This window comes from Biomphalaria glabrata, chromosome 12 (genome assembly GCF_947242115.1).
Source record: "Biomphalaria glabrata chromosome 12, xgBioGlab47.1, whole genome shotgun sequence".
Classification (NCBI taxonomy): domain Eukaryota; kingdom Metazoa; phylum Mollusca; class Gastropoda; family Planorbidae; genus Biomphalaria; species Biomphalaria glabrata.
The window spans coordinates 25,457,425-25,469,875 of NC_074722.1; positions in this window are offsets into that span (position 1 = coordinate 25,457,425).

Sequence of the window (12,451 nt, forward strand, 5' to 3'; positions counted from 1 at the left end):
ATTAAGAGTTTGTATTAGAAAGTAAATTTGTCTTTGCATTTTATTCATTCTTTACTACGTACAGAATTACTTTACGAGCCTTGCGTGTAGCGAAGTCATTCAGTATATCATAATAATTCTGTTTCCTACATAGATCAAACTCAATAGCAAGAATTACCAAATGTTTCAATCTATCTACGAGAAATGTTGACCTCAAGTAATTCTTCATTAGTTTGAGGCGCGAGAAGCTTCTTTCAGCATATTCCACAATTACGGGAATTGCATAATGCCGTTTTTTTATCGCGCGTAGGATTGGTGTTTTCCATATTGAATGACAACCCAAAATGGCAAATTGTCTATATTTCAGGAGATTTGTGTGAGTTTTCAAAAGATTTTAATAATTTCAGGAGATTTCCTTGACATTTTTGTACATTTTACAATTTCGGGAGATTTCCAGGAGCTCCTGGTAAATCAGGAGGCCGCGGAAAATCTGTTAAAGTTATACAATTGTGTTAATTTAATAATGTACACCAAGAATTAGCGCGAGTCCTATGAAAGTGCGGGGCCCACTGCGGTCGCATAGGTTGCATTGGCCTAAGGCCGGCCCTACAAAATAGCGGCATATGCTACGCCGTGGGTCGACTAGTACAGAAATAAGGTTTATACCATTTTGTTACTTTGTTGTTTCTTTTTACCAGTTCTACTAATTGGATATAATTAGATATTCATTAATACACAAAGGTTTCAAAGTAAAGTTATATCATTCAACACATTTTTTTTTATTGTTTTGTTTGAAGCCATGGGCGCAATGAATGTCTTCCCTTTCTATGATAGACCGTCCATTCTTTGATGTCTTCCCATCGCTTTCTCTGTCTGTCTCTTCCTCTTTTTTCTTATTTATCTTATCTTATAAATTACAGATGTTACTCCAAAAAAAATGATGATTACGTCCTACGCATGTTTCAATGTCAATAGTGTCATGCATGACTTAAATTCTGTCAAGTCATTGGTTTTCCTGGCTGACTCAAGCAACCCATTCCATGCTGTAATAGTACTAGTGAAGACGGAGCATTTGTACAAATTTGTACTAACATATGGAATATCGAAATGCTGTATAATCTTTACGAGCCCCGAGGATTGCGCGATTTCGTAACAGAACAAAAAAAGAAACTATCTGCTAGTCACGCAGGGGTGGGCAAATTACGGTCCGCGGGACACATGCGGCCCGCCGGAGTGTTTAATGCGGCCCACCGACACCTACAGAAATCAGGTGTGCACTCAGTATATACTTATAAAAATGTTAATATTAAAAAAAATATCTAAATAAACTATTGAAACTGTCTCATTTTTAAAAGTTTCAAGTAAACGAAGATTATGCTTATTGGCTATACATCTATACACTTAATTCAGGACACAATCTCTGAGTGTTGGGTAGGGTTGATGGAGCTCGATCATTGACTGAGAAGAGTAGTTGTTTCTTTTTTTTTTTATAAAAAAACAAATCCCAACCATAAACTCTAAACAAGAAAGTTTGCACAAAGCTGCATAAAATTTTTATGTTAAAATACAAAATAAATATTATAATCACACAGAAGAGTGCAAGAGGTGTTAACCGCAGGTAGTTCCTAGTTATGAACAACGTATTCCAATGTATCCGCTGGCTTAGCATGGGTAAAAAAAAATATAAGAAGAATATAAAATCTCAAGGAAGAAATTGTTATCTTACTTGAAGGACATTGTGAATTTGTTACCAGCATCTCTATTATATGGTGGAAGACAGATTTCATGTTTTTTATAACCATATACGTTTTTTTTTTTTGTTGTTTTTTTTTGCTATTGGTTGTATGCATATAAATGTAAATGCATGTTAAATCTTTTCTAACAAGGCTTTCCAATTTCTACAAGCAAGCAAAAGAAAACAGTTTTTGTCATTTTCCTTTGCTGAAAGGTGAAACTATTTTAGTGAAATGATTAAAATTACATTTATTAAGATTCCTTAATTGTGCAATTTATAAAAGCAAATTTTAAGACGTCAACAACCAGTTTTCAATACCCTCAGCCCACCATTTAACGCAGAAGCTGATTCAGCTCCAGAGGACTTAACTCCAAGCAAAGAGAAGCTTGTCAGTACTTCCACGGGAGCTTTATGGGTGCCAGAAGCTGTATTTCCACACTTTAAAAAACTTTGCTGCTGTTCCCACTATTTGGGTACCATACATCTGTTCTTCTTCTTCATTCTAATTTTACCCGATTGAATGGTTCAGATCAGTAATCCTATATCTGAGATGAACAGCGTGTGGTTTCCAGATCAGGCAGTTCTCAGAATAGTCTTTGGAGGGCTTGGGGGCCAGAGTCTTGTTCGGGTCTCTTGATTTAGTATGCACCATTGAAGGGCATGGTCAGTATTCTCTGGTGATGCTCAACAAGGGCATGTTTCGCTGGTCCCGACATTTAACTTCCGGAACATATATTGTCTCATTCAGTGAGCAGGTATTTTTGGTGGAAACAAAAACAAGTGTAATCAGTGGTCAATGTTGACTGACTGTAATTTGACAGCAGTCACAAGGGTAACAACTAGTAAGCTAGTTCCACAGTTCCGGGGCATTATGCACGAGTGTAAAAAGTAAAATACTGCACATCAAGTACAACTGTATATTTGTGGGGATATTGTGATATAAAAAGACAAAAGCAATTTTAAAAAAAATCGTAAAATTGGTTTCGAAAATTGCTAACTTTTTCAACGTGGAGTATGGAAAAAAAAAGAAAGAAACGTGACTATAATACAGTGTAAATATGAATTAAAAGACACTCTACACAGTTAGCTAGCGTATCTTTCTAATTTATATATGTGTGTGTGTGTGCGGCCCGCCATCCGCAATTTTTTTAATGCGACCCTCGAAACAAAAAGGTTGCCCACCCCTGTGCTAGTGTATTAAAGTTAGTTTGCACCATAGACTATATATGATTTGCACTAAACAAAATTCATAACTTTTTTCTTGTCATATAAATTAATGTCATTCTTTTGGAAAAATCCTAGTGTTAATCTAGCCATTAATGTGGGATGTGTGATATATTGTGTGGCTGTGTTAATCTAGCCATTAATGTGGGATGTGTGATATATTGTGTGGCTGTGTTAATCTAGCCATTAATGTGGGATGTGTGATATATTGTGTGGTTGTGTTAATCTAGCCATTAATGTGGGATGTGTGATATATTGTGTGGCTGTGTTAATCTAGCCATTAATGTGGGATGTGTGATATATTGTGTGGCTGTGTTAATCTAGCCATGTGTGTGTGTGATATATTGTGTGGCTGTGTTAATCTGGCCATTAATGTGGGATCTGTGATATATTGTGTGGCTGTGTTAATCTAAGCATGTGTGTGTGTGATATATTGTGTGGCTGTGTTAATCTAGCCATTAATGTGGGATGTGTGATATATTGTGTGGCTGTGTCCTAATCTAGCCATTAATATGGGATGTGTGATATATTGTGTGGCTGTGTTAATCTAGCCATGTGTGTGTGTGATATATTGTGTGGCTGTGTTAATCTAGCCATTAATGTGGGATGTGTGATATATTGTGTGGCTGTGTTAATCTAGCCATGTGTGTGTGTGATATATTGTGTGGCTGTGTTAATCTAGCCACTAATGTGGGATGTGTGATATATTGTGTGGCTGTGTCCTAATCTAGCCATTAATATGGGGTGTGTGATATATTGTGTGGCTGTGTTAATCTAGCCATTAATGTGGGCTGTGTGATATATTGTGTGGCTGTGTTAATCTAGCCATTAATGTGGGATGTGTGATATATTGTGTGGCTGTGTTAATCTAGCCATTAATGTGGGATGTGTGATATATTGTGTGGCTGTGTTAATCTAGCCATTAATGTGGGATGTGTGATATATTGTGTGGCTGTGTTAATCTAGCCATTAATGTGGGATGTGTGATATATTGTGTGGCTGTGTTAATCTAGCCATTAATGTGGGATGTGTGATATATTGTGTGGCTGTGTTAATCTAGCCATTAATGTGGGATGTGTGATATATTGTGTGGCTGTGTTAATCTAGCCATGTGTGTGTGTGATATATTGTGTGGTTGTGTTAATCTAGCCATTAATGTGGGATGTGTGATATATTGTGTGGCTGTGTTAATCTAGCCATGTGTGTGTGTAATATATTGTGTGGCTGTGTTAATCTAGCCATTAATGTGGGATGTGTGATATATTGTGTGGCTGTGTCCTAATCTAGCCATTAATATGGGATGTGTGATATATTGTGTGGCTGTGTTAATCTAGCCATTAATGTGGGCTGTGTGATATATTGTGTGGCTGTGTTAATCTCGCCATTAATGTGGGATTTGTGATATATTGTGTGGCTGTGTTAATCTCGCCATTAATGTGGGATGTGTGATATATTGTGTGGCTGTGTTAATCTAGCCATTAATGTGGGATGTGTGATATATTGTGTGGCTGTGTTAATCTAGCCATGTGTGTGTGTGATATATTGTGTGGCTGTGTTAATCTAGCCATTAATGTGGGATGTGTGATATATTGTGTGGCTGTGTTAATCTAGCCATTAATGTGGGATGTGTGATATATTGTGTGGCTGTGTTAATCTAGCCATATGTGTGTGTGATATATTGTGTGGTTGTATCAATCTAGCCACGTGTGTGTGATATATTGTGTGGCTGTATCAATCTAGCCACGTGTGTGTGATATATTGTGTGGCTGTATCAATCTAGCCACGTGTGTGTGATATATTGTGTGGCTGTGTTAATCTAGCCATGTGTGTGTGTGATATATTGTGTGGCTGTATCAATCTAGCCACGTGTGTGTTATATATTGTGTGGCTGTGTTAATCTAGCCACGTGTGTGTGATATATTGTGTGGCTGTGTTTATCTAGCCACGTGTGTGTGATATATTGTGTGGCTGTGTCAATCCAGCCACGTGTGTGTGATATATTGTGTGGATGTGTTAATCTAGTCACGTGTGTGTGATATATTGTGTGGCTGTGTCAATCTAGCCATGTGTGTGTGATATATTGTGTGGCTGTGTCAATCTAGCCACGTGTGTGTGATATATTGTCTGGCTGTGTTAATCTAGCCACGTGTGTGTGATATATTGTGTGGCTGTGTTAATCTAGCCACGTGTGTGTGATATATTGTGTGGCTGTGTTAATCTAGCCACGTGTGTGTGATATATTGTGTGGCTAAGTCAATCTAGCCACGTGTGTGTGATATATTGTGTGGCTGTGTTAATCTAGCCACGTGTGTGTGATATATTGTGTGGCTGTGTCAAACTAGCCACGTGTGTGTGATATATTGTGTGGCTGTGTCAATCTAGCCACGTGTGTGTGATATATTGTGTGGTTGTGTTAATCTAGCCATGTGTGTGTGATATATTGTGTGGCTGTGTTAATTTAGCCATTAATGTGGGATGTTTGATATATTGTGTGGCTGTGTCCTAATCTAGCCATTAATATGGGATGTGTGATATATTGTGTGGCTGTGTTAATCTCGCCATTAATGTGGGATGTGTGATATATTGTGTGGCTGTGTTAATCTAGCCATTAATGTGGGATGTGTGATATATTGTGTGGCTGTGTTAATCTAGCCATGTGTGTGTGTGATATATTGTGGGGCTGTGTCAATCTAGCCATTAATGTGGGATGTGTGATATATTGTGTGGCTGTGTTAATCTAGCCATTAATGTGGGATGTGTGATATATTGTGTGGCTGTGTTAATCTAGCCATTAATGTGGGATGTGTGATATATTGTGTGGCTGTGTTAATCTGGTCATGTGTGTGTGTGATATATTGTGTGGTTGTATCAATCTAGACACGTGTGTGTGATATATTGTGTGGCTGTGTTAATCTAGCCATGTGTGTGTGTGATATATTGTGTGGCTGTATCAATCTAGCCACCTGTGTGTGATATATTGTGTGGCTGTATCAATCTAGCCACGTGTGTGTGATATATTGTGTGGCTGTGTTAATCTAGCCATGTGTGTGTGTGATATATTGTGTGGCTGTATCAATCTAGCCACGTGTGTGTGATATATTGTGTGGCTGTATCAATCTAGCCACGTGTGTGTGATATATTGTGTGGCTGTGTTAATCTAGCCATGTGTGTGTGATATATTGTGTGGTTGTATCAATCTAGCCACGTGTGTGTGATATATTGTGTGGCTGTATCAATCTAGCCACGTGTGTGTGATATATTGTGTGGATGTATCAATCTAGCCACGTGTGTGTGATATATTGTGTGGCTGTGTTAATCTAGCCATGTGTGTGTGATATATTGTGTGGCTGTGTTAATCTAGCCACGTGTGTGTGATATATTGTGTGGCTGTGTTAATCTAGCCACGTGTGTGTGATATATTGTGTGGTTGTGTCAATCTAGCCACGTGTGTGATATATATTGTGTGGCTGTGTTAATCTAGCCATGTGTGTGTGTGATATATTGTGTGGCTGTGTTAATTTAGCCATTAATGTGGGATGTTTGATATATTGTGTGGCTGTGTCCTAATCTAGCCATTAATATGGGATGTGTGATATATTGTGTGGCTGTGTTAATCTCGCCATTAATGTGGGATTTGTGATATATTGTGTGGCTGTGTTAATCTAGCCATGTGTGTGTGATATATTGTGGGGCTGTGTCAATCTAGCCATTAATGTGGGATGTGTGATATATTGTGTGGCTGTGTTAATCTAGCCATTAATGTGGGATGTGTGATATATTGTGTGGCTGTGTTAATCTAGCCATTAATGTGGGATGTGTGATATATTGTGTGGCTGTGTTAATCTGGTCATGTGTGTGTGTGATATATTGTGTGGTTGTATCCATCTAGCCACGTGTGTGTGATATATTGTGTGGCTGTATCAATCTAGCCACGTGTGTGTGATATATTGTGTGGCTGTATCAATCTAGCCACGTGTGTGTGATATATTGTGTGGCTGTGTTAATCTAGCCATGTGTGTGTGTGATATATTGTGTGGCTGTGTTAATCTAGCCATTAATGTAGGATGTGTGATATATTGTGTGGCTGTGTTAATCTAGCCATGTGTGTGTGTGATATATTGTGGGGCTGTGTCAATCTAGCCATTAATGTGGGATGTGTGATATATTGTGTGGCTGTGTTAATCTAGCCATTAATGTGGGATGTGTGATATATTGTGTGGCTGTGTTAATCTAGCCATTAATGTGGGATGTGTGATATATTGTGTGGCTGTGTTAATCTGGTCATGTGTGTGTGTGATATATTGTGTGGTTATATCAATCTAGACACGTGTGTGTGATATATTGTGTGGCTGTGTTAATCTAGCCATGTGTGTGTGTGATATATTGTGTGGCTGTATCAATCTAGCCACCTGTGTGTGATATATTGTGTGGCTGTATCAATCTAGCCACGTGTGTGTGATATATTGTGTGGCTGTGTTAATCTAGCCATGTGTGTGTGTGATATATTGTGTGGCTGTATCAATCTAGCCACGTGTGTGTGATATATTGTGTGGCTGTATCAATCTAGCCACGTGTGTGTGATATATTGTGTGGCTGTGTTAATCTAGCCATGTGTGTGTGATATATTGTGTGGTTGTATCAATCTAGCCACGTGTGTGTGATATATTGTGTGGCTGTATCAATCTAGCCACGTGTGTGTGATATATTGTGTGGATGTATCAATCTAGCCACGTCTGTGTGATATATTGTGTGGCTGTGTTAATCTAGCCATGTGTGTGTGTGATATATTGTGTGGCTGTGTTAATCTAGCCACGTGTGTGTGATATATTGTGTGGCTGTGTTAATCTAGCCACGTGTGTGTGATATATTGTGTGGCTGTGTCAATCTAGCCACGTGTGTGTGATATATTGTGTGGCTGTGTTAATCTAGCCATGTGTGTGTGTGATATATTGTGTGGCTGTGTTAATTTAGCCATTAATGTGGGATGTTTGATATATTGTGTGGCTGTGTCCTAATCTAGCCATTAATATGGGATGTGTGATATATTGTGTGGCTGTGTTAATCTCGCCATTAATGTGGGATGTGTGATATATTGTGTGGCTGTGTTAATCTAGCCATTAATGTGGGATGTGTGATATATTGTGTGGCTGTGTTAATCTAGCCATTAATGTGGGATGTGTGATATATTGTGGGGCTGTGTCAATCTAGCCATTAATGTGGGATGTGTGATATATTGTGTGGCTGTGTTAATCTAGCCATTAATGTGGGATGTGTGATATATTGTGTGGCTGTGTTAATCTAGCCATTAATGTGGGATGTGTGATATATTGTGTGGCTGTGTTAATCTGGTCATGTGTGTGTGTGATATATTGTGTGGTTGTATCCATCTAGCCACGTGTGTGTGATATATTGTGTGGCTGTATCAATCTAGCCACGTGTGTGTGATATATTGTGTGGCTGTATCAATCTAGCCACGTGTGTGTGATATATTGTGTGGCTGTGTTAATCTAGCCATGTGTGTGTGTGATATATTGTGTGGCTGTATCAATCTAGCCACGTGTGTGTGATATATTGTGTGGCTGTGTTAATCTAGCCATGTGTGTGTGTGATATATTGTGTGGCTGTATCAATCTAGCCACCTGTGTGTGATATATTGTGTGGCTGTATCAATCTAGCCACGTGTGTGTGATATATTGTGTGGCTGTGTTAATCTAGCCATGTGTGTGTGTGATATATTGTGTGGCTGTATCAATCTAGCCACGTGTGTGTGATATATTGTGTGGCTGTATCAATCTAGCCACGTGTGTGTGATATATTGTGTGGCTGTGTTAATCTAGCCATGTGTGTGTGATATATTGTGTGGTTGTATAAATCTAGCCACGTGTGTGTGATATATTGTGTGGCTGTATCAATCTAGCCACGTGTGTGTGATATATTGTGTGGATGTATCAATCTAGCCACGTCTGTGTGATATATTGTGTGGCTGTGTTAATCTAGCCATGTGTGTGTGTGATATATTGTGTGGCTGTGTTAATCTAGCCACGTGTGTGTGATATATTGTGTGGCTGTGTTAATCTAGCCACGTGTGTGTGATATATTGTGTGGCTGTGTCAATCTAGCCACGTGTGTGTGATATATTGTGTGGCTGTGTTAATCTAGCCATGTGTGTGTGTGATATATTGTGTGGCTGTGTTAATTTAGCCATTAATGTGGGATGTTTGATATATTGTGTGGCTGTGTCCTAATCTAGCCATTAATATGGGATGTGTGATATATTGTGTGGTTGTGTTAATCTCGCCATTAATGTGGGATGTGTGATATATTGTGTGGCTGTGTTAATCTAGCCATTAATGTGGGATGTGTGATATATTGTGTGGCTGTGTTAATCTAGCCATGTGTGTGTGATATATTGTGGGGCTGTGTCAATCTAGCCATTAATGTGGGATGTGTGATATATTGTGTGGCTGTGTTAATCTAGCCATTAATGTGGGATGTGTGATATATTGTGTGGCTGTGTTAATCTAGCCATTAATGTGGGATGTGTGATATATTGTGTGGCTGTGTTAATCTGGTCATGTGTGTGTGTGATATATTGTGTGGTTGTATCAATCTAGCCACGTGTGTGTGATATATTGTGTGGCTGTATCAATCTAGCCACGTGTGTGTGATATATTGTGTGGCTGTATCAATCTAGCCACGTGTGTGTGATATATTGTGTGGCTGTGTTAATCTAGCCATGTGTGTGTGTGATATATTGTGTGGCTGTATCAATCTAGCCACGTGTGTGTGATATATTGTGTGGCTGTATCAATCTAGCCACGTGTGTGTGATATATTGTGTGGCTGTGTTAATCTAGCCATATGTGTGTGATATATTGTGTGGTTGTATCAATCTAGCCACGTGTTTGTGATATATTGTGTGGCTGTATCAATCTAGCCACGTGTGTGTGATATATTGTGTGGATGTATCAATCTAGCCACGTGTGTGTGATATATTGTGTGGCTGTGTTAATCTAGCCATGTGTGTGTGTGATATATTGTGTGGCTGTGTTAATCTAGCCACGTGTGTGTGATATATTGTGTGGCTGTGTTAATCTAGCCACGTGTGTGTGATATATTGTGTGGCTGTGTCAATCTAGCCACGTGTGTGTGATATATTGTGTGGCTGTATCAATCTAGCCACGTGTGTGTGATATATTGTGTGGCTGTGTCAATCTAGCCACGTCTGTGTGATATATTGTGTCTCTGTATCAATCTAGCCATGTGTGTGTGATATATTGTGTGGCTGTGTCAATCTAGCCACGTGTGTATGATATATTGTGTGGCTGTATCAATCTAGCCACGTGTGTGTGATATATTGTGTGGCTGTGTCAATCTAGTCATGTGTGTGTGATATATTGTGTGGCTGTGTCAATCTAGCCATGTGTGTGTGAAATATGTGGCTGTGCCAATCTAGCCACGTGTGTGTGATATATTGTGTGGCTGTATCAATCTAGCCACGTGTGTGTGATATATTGTGTGGCTGTGTCAATCTAGTCATGTGTGTGTGATATATTGTATGGCTGTGTCAATCTAGCCATGTGTGTGTGAAATATGTGGCTGTGTCAATCTAACCATGTGTGTGTGTGTGTGAGATATGTGGCTGTGTCAATCTAGCCTTGTGTGTAAGAGATATGTTGCTGTGTCAATCTAGCCATGTGTGTGTGTGAGATATGTGGCTGTGTCAATCTAGCCATGTGTGTAAGAGATATGTTGCTGTGTCAATCTAGCCATGTGTGTGTGTGTGAGATATGTGGCTGCGTCAATCTAACCATGTGTGTGTGAGATTTGTTGCTGTGTCAATCTAGCCATATGTGTGTGAGATGTGTGGCTGTGTTAATCTAGCCATGTGTGTGTGAGATGTGTGGCTGTGTCAATCTAGCCATGTGTGTGGGATGAGTGGTGGCTGAGAGGCAAAAACCTATGGGACTAGAGTTCGAAGCAAGACTCAAGTTGCTGAGCGCCTAAAGGCAGTACGGAAACGTTCTCCTAGATACCCCCCCCTCCCAACACTGGTCATCACAAGAGATTGGAGCATAGCCAGACCAATCGTCCTAGTAGGTCTGGACACTCAGATCTGTCACGTGACAACGAGCTATTGGTCTCTACTGACCACTAGTTGTCACGTTGCAGTCAATGTTCAGGCCTAATTTGACGATGCGTTTATTGGTCTTACCTAACTGGCTCATGCTAAATTAAAAAACATTTGCCTCGACTCTGCATTAAATGTTACTGTTACATTAGATCTGCGGAAGGGTGTGTTTTTTTTTTTACGTATTCTTTAGAAAATATAATAATTTATCTTTCGACGGAAAAAAAAATTCTGACCAAACAAAATGACTCGACATTAAAATGTGGGTCAGTTATTCTTAGGTACTGTACTCATAGTTACGCTCCAGTGACGAGGTCATTATTTAAGAACTTAGATCTACTTTAATGTTGACTCGGGTGGGGGGGGTACTGATTGATGAACGTGAGAAGCAAGAAAAAAAGTTTTTTAGTCCGGAAAAGAAAAGTACAAGAATACTTGTGGAAAGAAATCAAGGCTGGGTTTATACTGAAATCTCTCAATCAAGTGTGTTCCTCTAAGTGCACTAGCTTGGCCGTGCTGTTCTAATCATAAGTTCTATTTGTACAAAAACGTTATATATGTTTGCTGTTTTACAAAACTCTTAGATTTGGATGCTTGATAATGTGCACGTGTTTGCTTTGGTCCAGACGTTTGTCAATAAAGAATGTAAATCTATTGGCTTGTAAGCTTAAGTGTTTAGTTGATCTAGACCTAATGCTGATAGTCATGTGAGGGAGAGTCTAGGTAGAAAAGCTAACACTGAATCCTGAGTAAGGATGGGTAAATGTAGTCATTTATGGAACTCTGGAGAAGAAGTAATTTTTTTTTTAAATACGAATAAACATATTCGTTTGTTTGTTCTGTTGGTTGTTTTGTTTGTTTTTTTTCAAAATTTTGTTGTGGTGGAGGTATTTAGGTAGCAATTTATTTTTTTCTTTTTATGAGAGGAGATTGTGGGGGGGAATTTTTTTTTTAATTGAAATTATTTATTTGAAGATTCAAATGAATGTTATTAAAAAGCTGCAGAGTTTTTTCCTGGCAGAGATTATTTGTCATATTCTGAACATGTAGATAGATGATTTTTTGTTTGATATTAAATAGGGGGAAATTGTTTCTGCATTATTTAGAGATATGGCTGTAATTGCGGGGTTCTTCTCCTTAGTTAAGCTTTTTTTTAAGGATTTTTTAATATTTTGCTTTTTAGCTGAAATAATCTTTTGCACGCTATTTGTATACTGCCTAAATAATATAAGACCATTGTTACGAAACCAACGGTTTGTTTCTCTAGGTAGTCAACTTTTTTTTTATTGATGTGAAGGGTAGGGGTTAACTTTTTAAAAAAATAGGGTTAGTGTTTATTAAGATTATGGATAGATTTTGATACTATTGCCCCCACTCCCAGCT